Raw genomic sequence first — 18,345 nt, forward strand, 5'->3', positions numbered from 1 at the left:
GAAGAAGAAGAAGACTGTGACTTACAAATTATGGTGGGCATTGATCTAATATTTACTACTGTAGAATTACAAATTTATGTTGGTCCCACTTTGGCAAAACAAAGTAATTAATAATATAGCATGAACATTTCATTTATTTTAATTCTGGCTCGAGTATATATACTCAAAACATATTCTCTACATGATCAAGAGCATTCATTTTTTGCCACGTTTCTTAGATCCTCATAGCATCAACGAATGACTTCCCGTTGAGTTTGCGTGACAAATGACCCTCCAAGTAATCTACAACTCCTATTCTTTTGAACAAATGCCGGTGAGTCTGCATTCACAAGGCTTGACGCTGGACCAAATTCTCCTTCCAGTTTTGGGCTTAAAAGTTAAAAAGGTGGCTATCGACAACCTCTCATTTTCTGAGTTCACAGTCGCACAATGCTCGATGGTATGGTAGATACGATTAGTCACAATCTGCCAAACCATTCATCCATGGTGGAGATGTAAAATTATGTTAACGAGTCGTATTCGTATCGTGTCAAAATATATATATTATATTATATAGATAAACTTGAACTCGACCCGTTAAACTTATCGTATTAAAATATCAAACTCTAATACAATCCATTAATATTACGAATCGTGCCGTGTCAATTCATTTTAACTCGTTTATATAAATGGATTGAATAGATTCAAAATTAACTGATTTGATCGGATTAAATTTAGTATAATTTTATATAAATGTTAAAATTATAATATCTATAAAAATTATTAAACTAACTACAAGTCTAAAATTACAATCAAAACATTAAAAATATTGAAATTAAAATTCAAAAAATGTAAATTTTAAGTATAAGGGTATAATTGTAATTTTAAATTTTTTTTACGGGTTATAATGTGTCAAAATAGGTTGACCCGTTATCAACCTATTAAATAATCGTGGTTTAACAGGTCAACCTGTTTTGATCTGAATTCGTTAAAATTAAACCCAAACCTGCTATTATCATATCGTGTTTGTATTGAGTTAACGGGTCGTGACATATATTGTCACCACTAATGCGTGGGAATTAACAAACAAACCAAAAGAAGAAGGGTGGGTCTACTGCTGGGGCTCTCGCTAGGCAATTCCCATTTTTCTTTTGTTTTTTTTTTCACATCATTTTTTTAATATTTTTAAATATTAAAAAAAATTCACAATATTACTAAACAATATTTTCTTAATCACTAAATAAAAGAAATTAAAAAAAAAAATGGAGTGAGAGCTCCCAACAAGATCTCTAGCTTTTTCCAAAGAAGAATCAAAACACCTTTTTACCATGGGAAGGATATATGGATACATTACGTGAATATTTGATAACATTTTTATCAAACATTTTTATCGATAACATTTTACGTCGGGAAATTTACATATTGTATCCATATCTCTTTGAATTATAGAAAGTGTGTTAGTACTTTTGAGTATTGAACAAAGATTCATGACATAACGAAAATAAATTGAGGTTAATCTAAAATCTCTGAGATTTACCTCCAAAATATCTCCAATGTTGACTATCACTACAAAAAAAGTTAGTATTTGCGGCTGAAAACATTTCCGGCGGGTAAAATTCTGTCGGGAATAGACCATTTCCATTTTTTCCTGATTGTTATCTGTCCATTGTCAAGTGCCGTTGGAACAAGTACTTTTAGTGGCGTTTTATGTCACGGTAATAAGTTTTGACGCAATAAGTTTTTTATTGTGGCAGGAGAATTCTTATTACAGCGACCTATATACTGCCGCAACAAGTCTTTAATCAGTTAAATGGTGGGAAAACTCCCAACCGGCCCGCTTGTTTTTCCTTTCCCCTAATCCTTTACCGATAGTGAGACTCAGTTCTCTCTGTCGTCTCTCTGCTGTGTGTCGGTTGCGTACACAGTCGATTCAGCTGCTGTGCCCTCTCGACGCCGGTGAGTCTCTCTCATGTTTCTCTTACTCTCCGAGCTGTCTCAACCGATGTTTCTCTCTTGGTACTTAGGGCTTTGTTGGTCTGTTACTTTTGAAATGGCAAAATATTCTATCAAAGCACTTCTAATTTTTGAAATCGTATACCCTCTTGATTGTAATGCATTTTTGTATAATATATACAATGCAATCGTATAGCCTCTTGATTGTAATTTCTGAAATCATATAGCCTCTTGGTTGTATTTCTCTCAATATTGTCTATTTTTGGCTTTTTTTTTTGTTTTCCAAATCAAGGCCCCTCACTTATTTATCTTCTCAGTTTAGGTATATATACCCTAACTTGTACCCCTAATCTGTTTCTCTCGGAACATGATCATTTTAGGGGTTATAATTTTGGATCAAAATCTGGGTGTAATCATCAAAACTTTATCAATATTGTGTATATAATAATGTTGCTAAAATTGGGATTTTGTTGTGATATTTAGTTTATGATCATTTGATGGTGTTAGTCAGCCTATCATACTGGAAATAAACCATTTATTTCATATAGTTTATTCACAATGGAAATAGAGCACTTGTTGTTTCCTTTCACAAGTCTGTAAAATATTAGTTTCTGTGCCGAGGGCTTCAATAAAACAACCCATCACCTTTATAATACAGCTGTTTTTCTTTTCTTTTCCTTCCCCCCTCCCCCTTTTCCCTCCTCCTATACATTATCAACAATTGTGTTTTCAATGTCTTGGACAGCAGCCATGTGCACAACAAAATGCAGACCCATGTTGTTCATTAGCTTTTTTGGTGGGGGATAGTATCTTTAGCTTTTGTCTTAAACATTTGTACAGATAAGTCATGTTACATATGTAGTATGGTATATACTTAAGGCTCCTGGGGTGAATTTGGAAGGAAATTTCCCACCCCCCGAACCAAAACATGGGGCTTGCTTCCCTTCAGCTTTTATTTTAAATCTCACTTTTCAGAAAAACATACTTCTTTGGGAATATGTTACTCTATCCTAACATGAGATTGTGTCAATCTTTTTAAGGTATAATACACCAGTAGTGAAGAAACCATATATCAGAACTAAAGCTTTATTCTCTACCTGCAGGAATATCCCTAGAAGTTGTGTTTGTGACAGAACCTTTCCACATTACATATCATTCCAACAATTGAACAGGGGATTCTATGCTAGAAACTGAAAACATTTCCCTAAACACAGATGTATTTCTTTCTTGTACACTACCTGTGTAATGGACTTTGCCTAATTATGAGGATCAATAAATTTTCTTACTTATTAAAAAAAAAATATTTCCGTAAACATAGAAATTCTTGGCCAATATCTTTTATACATGGATATAGTTGTTGTCTCAAAATGTGGTTGACATCTAGCTAAGAACTATCGTTTTTCTATTTATTTATTGATTTTCTTGTTGGCATTTTCTTTTCTTTTTAAAAAGAAGCAGAGGAATCGACCTTCGCTATCCATGAGCGCGATCTTAACTCCGAATCAAAAGCCAAACACTCGTTTTGCACTGATATTATCTAAGACATGATTACTTTTCGTACTTGCCATTTGGGCTACTAATATTGGTAGGATGTTTGGGTTGAAACTTTGTCCTTCTGGATCAGGAGGCCATGTAGGCTGTTTTACTTGAAATCTGAATGTGGGCTTATTTTATGTCCATGGCTATAGCCATGGGCTTGGTTGGATTTCCATAGTCCTTGATTTGCAGTTGCAAGCATGTTGCTAGGATTCTGATCTTATCACTTGATATTCTTGTGTAATTTTTATATGAAATTGATCTTAATTGACTTGTAAAAGTTTAGATGCACTGGTTTACATCTTATAAAAGATCAAAAAAAGACAATGAATAATTACATAAATGAAAACTTTTTCATGTTTGTTTCAGTGTGTTTTGACAGCAACTTGATGCACTGAATTTCCCAACACTGCTTCTGTCACTACTAATTAGCCTTTGAAAAATTAGTCAGATACTGCTCCAATTTCTTTTGTAATCGATTAGTCAGTTGGCTCTATTTCCTCCAATCATTAGAAATGGGTAATAGTCAATTAACCCTTGTTTCAGAATTGTTCATCAAAACTCATTGAAACCAATGCATCATGAAGAGAAGAAAGAACTCCTTTATGTAAATCAAGAACATGTCCTTCATCTAATGGAGAGAACGCAGCACCAAATAATCTGGCTGGCCCCCAGAAAAATCAAATCACAATACATATATGCGAATCAAAGAATTGGGAATTAGTTTTTTATGTGAATCTTCACCACTCTTTTTTATCTGTGTGGTTAGCAGGTTCTTTTTCTTATTGCATTGACATCATATATGCTATGTTTTTACTAAATAAAAAATAAAAAGTCAACAGTTAAGACACCATCATGATCAGCATAATTGTATCAGACCCCAAAAGCCTTAAAGGCTCAAAGCAAACGCTTCTCCTTCTTTTATGTTTTGGTATAATTGTTCACTTTCCAGGAAATGGGGCTCCTTTACACTGATTCTCCGTTAATTTCCTGCAATTGTTTTTTTGTTTTGCCCTTTTAAAACTCAGCACTTTGATAAATAGAATTTAGTTGGCAGGCTTCATCTACTTAAATTGTTCATTCAGTATAATAAATGCTTTTACAACTAATGGTATGCCTTGTGATATTCAATGGCTTTTTCCCAATTCTGTTCATAGGCTTTTTTGTCTGTTGCTTTGGTCTGTTTGTGCGCTATTGTTTTTTCTTAGGACTAATTCCCAATTCTGTTCATAGGCTATTGTTAATTCTTAGTGAAAGTATTATTAATACTAGATACAGTTATATTGTTTTTCTATTTTTCTGAAAATACTATGACCAGTGCTCGTTGGCTTTTATTTATATAACTAGTTGCCTTTTTGCCCTAAAATTTTTTTGCATTAGGCATTGTTCATCTCTTCTTCCGAAAAACTTGAAAATATTTTTTTTCCTGAACTAGTTAAAGGTTTTTCTATAATTTGTTGCTACCAATACCAAACTCTTTGATCATTATTAAATAACGATACACCAAACTGAAGAGCGATGAGCAATAACACTTACCCACACGATATTAGATCGCTATAAAACTAAGTATTCTTCTTCAAAATCTCTTCAAGTGGAACATAAATGGCTGTTGGTTTTATAGGACCATATATGGGTGGAATGGAATGATTCTTTAAAGGATCTTTTTCCCAATTTACCAATTTTTAACCTTTAGGTATTTTTCGTAGATGGACAAGAGTTGGATGAAAATCATTAATAGATTTTGATCTAGTGAATATGCGACAGGCGTTAAAGATTTCATTACTTTAGCTCGATCTCATTCTACAAGTGATAAATCCGGTGTCCATGTACCCTATGTTCAAATAATTATTTCCTACCTATAAGTCAGGTAGAGAGACATCTGTTCATTAAAGGTATTGAACCAACTTACACGACATGGATATTTCACTGCGAGGAGGAAGATTTACCTTTTATTGATGATGACGATTTTCATGATCCCGAACAAGCTGATCCCTACATTGATGACATTGATGTTATGTTACAAGACATTCGGGCAGGGAATTTCCCTAATGTTCCTTCACCCGAGTCATTCTATGTTGGGGGTTCAACCTCAGTCCGAAGTGAATCAACCATGAATTTTGACCAGTTTTTGGTTGATTCACAGCGTCCTCTTTATGAAAGTTGTTCCAAGTATTCTAAACTTTCATTTTTAGTTAAGTTGCTGCACATTAAAACACTTGGTGGCTGGAGTGTAAAGTCATTTGACATGCTTCTTCAAATACTACAGTCAACTTTTCCGAATGCTTTTTTACTGAAATCATATCAAGAGGCACGGAACTTAGAGCGAGGCCTGAGATTTTCTTACACAAAAATACATGCTTGTCCAAATGATTGCATACTTTATTGGAGGGAAAATGCAAAGAAACAAGAGTGCCCTAAATGTAAGTCATCAGGATGGATATTCAGTAACAATAAGCAATGACAAATTCCTCAAAAGGACATTTTCCATTAAAGCCAATGTTGCAGAGATTGTTTATGTCATGTAAAACAACAGCTAATATGAGGTGGCATAGGGATCAGCGTGTCAATGAGGAAGGTATTCAAAGGCATCCTGCTAACTCTGAGGTCTGGAAGGCATTTGATCAAGAACATACTTGGTTTGTGGAAGATCCTTGAAATGTACGGCTTGGTTTAGCCAGTGATTCAACCCCTTCAATAATTTGGCAAAACCTTATAGTATATGGCCAGTGATTTTGGTGCCTTACAACTTGCCCCCGTGGCTATGCATGAAAGATCCATTTTTCATCACCTTATTGTTGATATCTGGACCAAGATCTCCAGGAAATGATATCGATGTTTATTTGCAGCCTCTAATAGACGAACTATTATATCTATGGGAAAATGGTGTCGATACATACGATGCCAAGGCCAAAGAGACTTTTCGATTGCATGCAGCTTTAATTTGGACAATTAACGACTTCCCTGCTTACGGAAATCTCTCTGGGTGGAGCACTAAGGGGAAGATGACATGTCCATCGTGCGAGCAAGAAACAGATTCTTTGTGGTTGAAATACAGCTGAAAACATTGTTACATGGGTCATCGCCGATTCTTGCCCCTACGCCACATTTGGAGAAAGAAAAAGAGTATTTTTAATGGCAGCACAGAGCATCGTGGCCCACCTTAGCAGTTGTCAGGAGAAGATACACTTAATCAATTGCAGAATATTCCAGAAACTGATTTTGGCAAATCTACAAAGAAGAGAAAGCGTACCACTGATGAGTTAAATTGGACCAAAAGAAGTATCCTTTTCCAATTACCATATTGGTCAACTCTAAAGCTTAGACATAACCTTGATGTAATGCACATTGAGAAGAACATATGTGCCAACATCTTAGAAATTTTGATGAATATCGCTGGGAAAACTAAAGATCATGTCAATGCACTGACCTTTCCAATCTCAATATAAGAAAAGAATTACACTTGATCTAGGATGGACAACGCGTGAGTATGCCACATGCATGTTACACCTTGTATGGAGCCGAGAGGGCAGGTTTTTGTAAATGGTTGAATGATGTCAAATTCCCTGATGGCTTCGCTTCTAATATTGCGAGATGTGTGAGTGTTGTCGATTGCTAAATCTCTGGCATGAAAAGTCACGATTATCATATTTTTATGCAAAGATTACTACCTGTTGCAATTTGTGGATACTTACGACAAGATATACGATTAGCATTGACTGAGTTGAGCACATATTTCAAAGAACTTTGTGCAAGAACTATCAAGGTTGATGTGTTAGAACGGCTTCAGTTAGATATAGCCGTCATTTTGTGCAAGCTAGAGATGTTATTTCCACCTACATTCTTTGATGTAATGGTCCACCTAGCCTATCATTTGCTACATGAGGCGCTGCTTGTAGGGCCAGTTCAATATATGTGGATGTACCCTTTTGAACGATATCTTGAAAAATTTAAGAGATACATTAAGAATAAGGCCCGTCGGGAAGGTTCAATTGCGGAGGCCTGTATCCATGTAGAATTTTTGAATTTTTGTTCCATATACCTCCATGATGTCGAATCTAGATTCAATCCTCAAGAACGGAACTTTGATAGAGGAGAAGATGGTGTAGGAGAAGGACTAAGTATTTTTAGACAAAAGGTGAGGCCCATGGGTTTTGCATCACATCATCGACTAGACGATGACCTGTTTCTAAAAGTAAAATGGTACGTGCTTAATAATTGCAAAGAGATCGGACAATACCTGAAGTAAGTACCTTCAACTAGACATTGACATTATTGTTTTCCTTTGTTGAATTACTTAAATAGATTGTATATATCATATTTAATCACTAATGATGGTCTGTTGTCCAGTGAACACTACATGCATGTCAGTGAAGAGTACCCTGATAATGTCGACAGTTTGCACGCGACAAATTTTCCAAATTGGTTCAAGTCACACGTATGTATTTTACTATTACATACCTCATTCACACCTTGTGGTTTTACAGCTTTACAACAAATAATTGTTTTGGTTAATGCAACTATGACAGATTCAAAATCTACGTGTTAACAATCCTAGTGATGTTTCGGATGATCTATATGCACTTGCATGTGGTTTTGACCCTTGGGTTGTGTCTTATTCTGGTTGCATCATGAATGACATACGATTTCACACGAGGCAATGTGAAGCACATCGTAGGACCCAAAATTCAGGTGTCCTGATCATTAGTGAACTATATGCTCAAAGTGTTGACTTCTATGGTGTTCTAATAGACATCTTGGAAGTTTGCTACATGGGATGGCGCCATGTGTACTTATTCAAATGTGACTGGTTCGACATCTCTGATTCCAGACGAGGGATACGTGTGGGCGATCATCTTACTAGTGTGAATATGTCTCTGACATTTTATAAGGACTAGCCATTTGTTTTGGCGTGTCAAGCTTCACAGGTGTTCTACTTAAAAAATCGTATGATCCCTGGTAATTGGTATGCAATACAAAAGGTTGTCAATAGAAATGTGTATGATTTTCCCCTCAGAAATTTGATTGAAGAAGATGCTTATGATGCTAATGACGTGGAGGCATACCAAGAGGATGATTCTTTTGAAGAATACATGTCAGTCCATGCTGATGACATTGGACTAGTTAACCCCATGCACAGGCTTGATGTCGAGCCCACTTAGATTGATGCATCGTTAGTAATGGAAGCTGAAAATCACAACCTTGATGTCAGAACATTTATCAACGATGATGGTAGCGAATCTAGTTCCCCTTACACCACCGAACACGAGGGAAGCACAGAAGAAGATAGTTTCTCGACGGACAAAGAGGCGAGCTAGATGTTCATTTTTTCTCAAAGATAATGTTGAGCTTTAGCTGAATGTACAATTTTTTCTCAAAGATAATGTCGAACTATTCCTTCTTTTTCTATTGATTATTGTTATTTTCTACATCACCCATTAATTGCTTTAGTACTCTATCATTGGGGTTTAATTGGGATCCACATTCCATCATTTCTAATCTAGAGACCTTCAATTTCATTGAGTTGGAGGAGGATTATTAGGCCTATAGAGTCGGAGTGAGAGTTGATGCCGATGACAAGCTCTGGTTGTGGACATGGAGGATAATAGTTCATCCTTATTGCTTGCAGCCCTTCTTCAAATAGGCACTTCATGTGATTACTTTCCATTCTTAGAGCTTTTGCCATATTCTGATGTAGGAATTTCATGGCAAGACTTTTAAGCTCTTCCGAGTAAGCTTCCAAATTATCTTTACATACAAACTTGATCTTTTCAACTTTTACTTCAACCCAAATATTTAAAGATATATAGTTTGATTGAATCATAAGATCTGGTGGTCCAAAATTGAATATTTTAGATTAAACAGTTTAAATGTTCCCAACATTTTACTACGCCTTAACAGTCTTAAAGCAGTGAATAGTAAGTAGTAAAGAATTTCGAAAATATCTGATAATAGTTATGTTTTTAAACAGACTTTACGTTTCAAGTAATGCTACTCATTATCCTAATTTTCATCATCCTCTCATTATTTCATGATGTGGTATTAGATGATTGAAGACTATTTATTATATTTTACTTGTGAACCTATAATCTAATGCCATATTATAGGATGATGAAAAAATGATTAGAAAATGAATGATGAATAAATTTTTTCCAAAATAATAGATGATAGTTTAGAAGTGCAAAATAATTTATTTATTTGTTTTAGAAAACCATGCGAGCATGAGAGTGAAGAAGAGATATGACCTGAGTGGGAGAGAAAGGTGAGGCACTCCAAGAATATAGAGTTTTTGCGACCAATTCATTTCCGTCCCCCCTAAAATTGACGCTAAAAAAGAGAGAGGTCACGATTGACCTAGAAGAAACCCCATTGTTTGCTTGCCAAGTGCAACTTCTGCAGTTCAGAGACTATAAAATCTTGGGAAAATAGGAGACTCATGTTGATGACTAGGAGTCGAGGCAAAGCTATGGAGTCGGATATGAAGGGAGGGCCTTGCTTGGGTCGAATATATTGTGGTGGGGACAGTGCTACTTTGCAAGCTCTTGAACACGGGGAATCGAGAGAGAGATCCCAAACCTCAAATTAGAAATCGAGTGGTTTCCTCTTGAAGAATGTGAATTTGGAGTTCCATGAAGTAGCAATCTATAAAGAATCAACCAAGTACAAAAATCTTAGTGGAAATCTTAAGAAGAAGAATAAAACATTTGAAGTTTTTGAGATTGATTCTATTCCTGAGAGGCGGCCATTCCTTTTATCGAGGGACTTCATCTATGCACGACCTTTGGGTAAAGAGATTGTGCCCTTTTAGGTTAGCTTTCTGATCTTCCATTAACTTATGCTTAACAAAGTCATGAAATTTAGCTTGTAGACGAAGCACGTGGGCATTTTTTGCAGATTATTTTGGTAGCAAGGAAATGTATGCAAAGAATAAGACAATAACAAGGATGATTCTCACCGGAAATGTAAAGGATTAGGAGATATTGAGTAATGTATAAACATTATTTAAAAACAAGTTTCTCACTATAATTGTTTGAAAACATGGGATGGTGGAACATTGCATGGCTCCGGAGTTTAATTGGGAAAAGGCATGTCACATTTGCAGGGTTTCCTAGACAAAGAAAAATTATACAATTGCATATATGCAAGGTTTTTATTCTTGCCTTCAATTGAGCAATTTGATGGAGTAGATGATTTTACCCTCTCACATATTATGTGGTGAGCCCTTATAAAAGATAAGGTGTTTATATTTTTCTTGACATTTGGAAGAGTGTTTTTTTTTTAATTTTTTAAAAAATTTTTTTAATAACAAAAGTTCAGATAATCCCCATATGTTTATAGTTTTTATTCTTCATAATTGTTTAAGATTGGGTCATGGACAACAAGTGGATTGATAGGATCTTTACATTTGAAACCGCTAGTATGTCATGGACAACAAGCATCAATTCCCTCAATGTCCATCATGCAAGACTGCTAAACTGATTTTTTTTTTTTTCATAAATATTGTCTAGATGGAGAAAGGGAAAGGGCATGCATCTTCGTTAACACCTCCTGCCACAGATCCACCAACAAATTCATCAACCTAGGTATTCGTAACTGTGCTTAAAATTCAGTATAACTGTTTCACTTAATGTCTATATTTATTACATAAGTTTTGGTTCATCCATCAACTAGTGGTTGGTTTATATGTTAGGTGATAGTAAGACCCTTTTATCAACAATTCTCAACACCTCATACCACAAGTCCAACAACGCAAGTATTCTGTTATAATATTTTTGAATTATTTATCTGTTCTATTAATATATTTATCTTAGTCGCACATTATCATTATTCCTTTGTGTTAGGTGATACCAAGATCATGGTATCCGGATTTACTAGGACCTCCTACTACTCATCCATCAACCAATATAACATCACAAGTATTTTGAATATTAATTTAGAACTATTAAACTATTTTGTTAATGAATATATTTGTTTTTGATCTTTTGCACATTATCACTACTGTTTCACTTATGTGTTAAGTGATACCGATACTATTTTATTCGGACTTCCAAAACTATATGCATGGTTTGCATGCACAAATGTCATATGTGTGATTACCACCATTTATTCCTCGTCTTGATTCCAACCCATCTCCACTGACTACTCAGGTGATGGATTCGTTCTTTAAGTAATGTGCTTATTTCTCACCGTGCTTATATTGATTTACACATGATTTTTTATAGTTGTAAACTACAGGGAAATCTTGTGTCTCCATTTCACTCTTTAGCTACACCTCTAGTTGGTATAAACTCTTCAAGCTCAAGTCATGTCGAAGAAATTCAAGACCCCACACTTGACTCTGGGGAGGCTAAGACTTTGTCTACACCCTTTGTGCGTAATGCTGATGAATCCAAAAGATGACGAGGTGTTTGGGATACAAATTACAATGCAGACTAATGATGGTGATGGTATTAAGGAGCCCAAGTTGGGGATGATGTTTCGATCCGAAGAAGAGTTAGTTTCTTATTATAAGAAATATGTGAACAATGTGGTTTTAGAATAATGACACAAAGGAATAAGAGCTATGAGCATGGGAGTCTAAGATATGTAATGTTGGGTTGTGCTTGTGGTGGGAAGGCATGAAACTGGACCTCGAATGTCGTGCAAGGCCATGGCCAATATAAAAAATAGACTGTAAGGTGAAGATAAATGCTACATTGATTGATGGGATGTTGAAAGTGTTGACGATTCACAATACACACAACCACAACCTGTCCCCACAAAAATCAAGGTTTTTTTTTTTTTTTTTTTTTTCGCTACAATAGAGAAGTGTGCTAGTCAGCGAAGAGAGTGTTAGATACATATGATCAGGCTGGCATCCAAATGAATAAGAGTTTTGCCGCTCTTGTGCAAGAAGTTGGTAGGTTTGAGAACTTGCCATTCCTATAAAAAGAAAGTCGTAATTATATTGATAAGACACGTCACCTTTGACTTGGTAAAGGTGCGCTGGAGCCCTTCGTGAGTATTTGCGAGAATGCAATACAGGAATGACGGGTTTTTTGCATTGGGATTTCGATGATGACGGTAGATTGAAGAATTTTTTTTGGTAGATGCATGAAGTAGGGCAGCCTACAAATATTTTGGTGATGTCGTCACATTCGATACTACATATTGACAAACAGGTATGGGATGCCATTTGTACCACAATGGGATCTCTAGTGAGGACATAGAAACATTTACATGGCTATTTCAGACTTGGTTGAACTGTGTGAATGGTAAAGCTTCTAATGCTATCATCACATATCAAGATAGAGTACTGAAAAATGCCATTGTTATCGTCTTTCCAAATACTCGATAAAGATTCTACCTTTAGCACATATTGAAGAAAGCATTTGGGAAGCTCGGTTCTCATGGTGCATACAAAATCGAGTTGAAAAGTCATTTGCTAAAGTATGTGTATAATTCTCAAACAATTGACAAATTTGAAAAATGTTGGAAAGTGTTAATTACGACTTACAACTTTCAAGAGAATGCTTGGTTGCAGAGTTTATACATGGAGCGTATGTATTAGGCACCAGTATTCTTAAAAGATATGTTCTGGGCTGAAATGAATACAACCCAACGAAAAGACAGCATGAATGTTTTCTTTGACGGGTATGTCCATACTAGAAAAAATTTAAAAGAGTTCATCAATCAGTATGATAATGTGTTAAGGAAGAAGATTGAGAATGAAAATGGGGCAGACTTTCACTCATTTAATGTCACAATACCCGTGGTGTCAGTCAATCCACTTGAGAAGGTATTTCAGGAGTTGTACATGAACTCTAAATTTAGAGAAGTTCAGCAAGAGATAATGGGGACGCTTGGTTTTCTGCAAACTTTTCACCAAATGGATGATGTAATTGCAATATATCATGTAGAAGACGAAGTTCGTGTTGATGGTTTCATCAAGTCAGTTACCCATCGTGTGTCATTTAAAGAGACTGCGTGCAAGGCCAAGTGTTCATGCAGATTGTTTGAGATGCGAGGGATCTTGTGTACACATTTATTAGCCGTTTTCAAAACTAACTGTGTCCGTTCTGTGCCAGAGAAGTACATATTGGATCAATGGAGGAAGAATATAAAAAAGGAAATGTATTGTTATGAAAAGTAATTATGACGTAGCTGATGCAAGGCTAGAAGTGAGCAGATATGCACGCATAATCAATAGGGGTGTACAGAAACTGACGCCACCGGCTGCCATCGACTGGAACCAATTGGCTGCGTCAGGAACCGACCGGAACCGCTGGAGAACCTGTCGGCGTATGGTATAATTTCTTCAAAACCGACCTACGTCAGTTCGGCAGCGGTTTGACCTTGGTTCAAATCGCTGAATCGATTGACGTAATAAGTTATATATATTTGATTTATACCTTACTTAAACAACGCCGTTTCATTTAAATAAGTGAAACAGCGTTGTTTAACATCTGAAGTTAAAAAAGAAAACTAAATGAAATGGCGCAATTTGGCTTGTCGTTTCACTCTAGGATTTAAACTCACGTTGCCATGCACACTTCTTCCTCGATTCTTCTTATTAGTTCCTCAGTTTTCATCTGAATCATTTCTACACCGCCCCCTCTCTCTCTCTCTCTCTCTCTCTCTCTCTCTCTCTCTCTCTCTCAAATTGAACCTCTCGACATCGTCTCTCTCTCTCTCTCTGTCTCTCACCCAGTCACTGCGTCGTCATCGCCTGAAAATAGCCTTAATCGCCACCGAAGACGCCGACAAACCGACTGGAGTGATGCCGAGACCGACGTAGATGGTTTTCTCCCCTTTCAACGGCCAGTTTTGGTCGAGATTTACATGATTTTCACCTCTCATTTCGATTTCAGTTTTGGTCCAAAATTGAAACCGAATGGTCGGTTTTCACCCCTAGTAATCAAGATGTGTTACGACGTGGCAACAAATGGTGCTTCATGTGATGACCATGCTGAGGATATGAGTGCCAATTTAATTGCAATGAACGTGGTCTACCAACAGGCTGTCGCAACAAACCGCCTCCAACGTTGCAGTTACAGCTATCGATACAAATATAGTTGGAAGTTTGAAGAAGGTACTCAGCCCCCATTTATTGAGAGGCAAAGGTAGGCCACCATCTCTCTAGAAAAAATCAACAATTGAGAGAGTGCACAAACCCACTATGAAGAAAGCTACTTAGAAGGAAAAACGTAAACAGGTAAACTTAGTGTTACTTTGCAGTTCATGTGTTAGCCATTTATCTTATGTAATTGTTTGTTAGATGTAATATGGTGTTTCCCCCATGTTGTAGCTGATAGGAAGAGATAGCGAAATTGTTGACACTTGCAGGAATTTTTTTGGCCAAATAGTTGTTGGAAATGAAGAGAGTGCTCTCCTTCAGGTTACAGTACTGCATTTAAATTATGTTCAATGTATTATATTTTGTCAAATTATATGATTTTAAATTTTTGCTCTATGGGTTACTTTGATCTAATTTTTCTTAATCTATTTTTAGCCATCCCAAAACATTGTCGAAGTGTTGGAGTCCAGTGGAACCCAGTTTGGTGTTGCAGTGATTAAGACTAAAAATGTGTAGTTAATCTTGGTTTATTCCATCACTTTCTCTAAAGTGATTGATTTTGTTATATTACGTTCATATTTAACTCTTTATATTACATTCACTTATGCAACTTGGGGTAGGTGGAACCTAGCTGGATAGCTTGCTTGGCCCCCAGTTTGATGTTTCAATGATTGAAACTCAATGTAATTGGAAAAAATCTAGTTGATGAGTAGCTAGAAGTAGTGAAGCTGACATTTTTGTAAAGTGGTTGTCATATTATGTTCTCATTTTTGTGAAGTCTTTTGTAAAGTGGTTGTTATATTATTTTGTGTACACATGAATATAACTTATGTAATTTGAGTTCCAGACTTGTTGTATTGTGTTCAATGTATATACTTCAGTGGTTGAGCCACTTTCAACATTTGGATTAATGTAAAAAGCTATATTTTGGAACAATCCTTGTTAGTGCATGAGATTTTTGTTGCTTGTCAAATGAGTAAAAGAAACTGGTATGTTCCCAACAACAAATAGATTCCATTACAAAGACTATGTCCATTACATGTTAATATGATAAACAGAGACTACATCCAGTACAAACACTATGTCCATTACAAAGAGTACGTCTATTACTGTGATCGTATCAAGTACAACAAAATTAATATAGACAACACCCAATAGATACAAAGAAGTGTGCATTCACGCTGAATTCCCAACGCCCTCTTCACAATCTCTTCCCTTCTTTTTTGAAACTCTTCATCTTTCCTTAACAATTCAATTTTTATTTTCATAAGTTATTTTTCTCTTTCCTCACTGCCATTTACCCTTTTGAAATAGTTGCAGTCCAATAACCCGTAATTATAAACAAACAAATGATAGGTATGTAAAATATAAAAATTTTGTAAAAGCCCAAATGCATGTCAAAGTAATGAAGATTGTTTCTACCTCTGTATTGTACTTTGGACACTCAAAGAATGATCGCCCTAGATTTTTTTGTGTGTATTTGATATTCTAAGTGAAGCAGACTTCTCACAGGTGCACATTGGGTTGTTCCTCGAAATACGAATAACAAGAGAAGATGAAGCAACTGACGATGACATTCACAAGGAATTACAACACCTGAAATGTAAGAATGGAATGTTAATTGGTATGTAAGATTAATAAGCTAGGCCTATATGGTCTCTTAAAAATACACGAGAGAGAGAGAGAGAGAGAGAGAGAGAGAGAGAGAGAGAGAGAGAGAGAGAGAGAGAGAGAGAGAGAGAGAGAGAGAGAGAGAGAGAGAGAGAGAGAGAGAGAGAGAGAGAGAGAGAGAGAGAGAGAGAGAGAGATCTGGCATTTGTCATGCACCATGACAATGCCCAGAGATGGCATAAAAGGAAATGACCATTCAAAAAGACCTCTAATAAAACAATTTTCTCACATAAAGGCTAAAATTGATAGTATAAAAATAGTGCAAGAAACTATAGTCAAACATTGACAAAGTAGAATGAATAGTTGCGAGAGTCATATGAGCCCAAAATACAAAATAAGAATGTATATTTATACCTTAAGGTTTCTGTATCAGCTCCTCTAAGATTAATTTTCTCAATAGCCCTAGAAATCCAAAGGTTTTAGTCGAAAATTGTATGCAATGCAATGATTGCCTGAAGTAATTAAGTACTCTTCCAGCAAATTTGCAATAGCAATTCTAACCTGACCTAAATTATACTTTTGAGAACCCTGAATTATACTTTTGAATATTTTATTGTAAGCAACTCCTTAACTTGACCTAAATTCCTTTTCTCACAAACCTTAACTTGGTCTTTGCATGCTAAATTCCTAAGTCTTTTGTTTTGTCAATGAATGAATTTGGTGGCCAATTAATTTGTAAACAACCACGACTCAAGGAATTCTGATCATAACTAAGGTTTATAATACATTAGCTTGATCTTTCATTGACTCTGGCTCAAGTAATTTTGATCATAACTATGGCTCAAGGAATTCTTATCATAACTAAGGTTTACAAAACATTAACTAAGGAATTCTAATCATAACCAAGGTTTACAATAATTTTCTTTCCTCTGCCTTTTCCCACGAACCTTAACTTGGTCTTTGCATGCTAAAATAACCAAATTTCAGTTGCAACCATTGCATAAAAAGAATCATATTAAGCTCAGGAAATGAGTGTTTGTCCAATCATTGAAACCAATTTCACCCATGACTATCGATTTGCCACTAGCACGTCGCAACATCTCCCAAGGGTGACATGTTTGATTGGTCTCTAATCCATTGTTATAATCTACACTATTAGAAATGAAACTTTTGGTATTGCCTTTCTAACTAGTCTCAATGAAAGCTGAAATGTTGACAAAGTCCTCCTAGTAATGAAACTACTGAACTTCAATTGAAACAAATAAAAATGTAAGAATAAAATTCTATTTATTCCACTTGCAATTGGGAAAATCCATCCAGCACAATTATTTTTTTTGATAGGTATCCACCTAGCACACAATTTGGATATATTTTAGGCGTCATCTAATTAGGTGGACAAGTGACTTGTTTAAAACATCAAAAAGATTGTGAAGATTCAAGATGACAATGATCAATGACAGGAAGGGGCTGAAAGGGATAGAGTCATTTTTAATTATTTTCAAGATCTATTCATAAGTTCTAATCCAACTGATTCCTTGGAATTTTTGGAATCTTTAGCTAGCAAAGTTTATGCTCAGATGAATATGGAGTTAATTAAGGAGTTTCATGCGATGAAGTGAAGGAAGCACTACAACAAATGAATCCTACGAAGGCCACAAGTCCTGATGGCATGTCACCGGTATTTTTTTTAGAAATATTGGCATGTGGTTGGCAACTCTATTACCTCAATAGTTCTTCATGCTTTGAATTCATATGTTTTCCCTACTTCTCTAAACCATAAACATATTACACTCATTCTCAAAAAAGAAGTGTCCCATGAAAGTGAGTTATCATAGGCCTATTAGTTTGTGTAATGTAGTTTATAAACTTATTGCAAATGTTCTCTCTAATAGGTTGAAAACATTCTTATATAGTGTTATTAATGAGAGTCAAAGTGCTTTTGTTCCCGGGCATCTTATTTTAGATAATGTACTAATTTCATATGAATTGGTACATTATCTCAAACAAAAAAGGAAAGGAAGAAAGGGTTTCATGTCTTTAAATTAAGTTGGATATGAGTAAGGCCTACGATAGAGTTGAGTGGGGGTTCATAAAATCTATTATGGAGGTGATGGGTTTTCGTCATAATTTATGGATTTGATCATGTGTTGTGTTAGGTTTGTGTCCTTTTTAGTTTTGATAAATGGGGAGGCCAAGGGTCCTATAGTACATTC

General features: G+C 35.6%; 1 pseudogene; it reads right to left on the reverse strand.

The window, feature by feature from the left end:
* Positions 1–214: 214 nt before the first annotated feature.
* LOC122276850 lies at positions 215–9,289 on the reverse strand (annotated as a pseudogene).
* Positions 9,290–18,345: the final 9,056 nt, after the last annotated feature.

This window comes from Carya illinoinensis, chromosome 9 (assembly GCF_018687715.1).
Source record: "Carya illinoinensis cultivar Pawnee chromosome 9, C.illinoinensisPawnee_v1, whole genome shotgun sequence".
Lineage (NCBI taxonomy): Eukaryota > Viridiplantae > Streptophyta > Magnoliopsida > Fagales > Juglandaceae > Carya > Carya illinoinensis.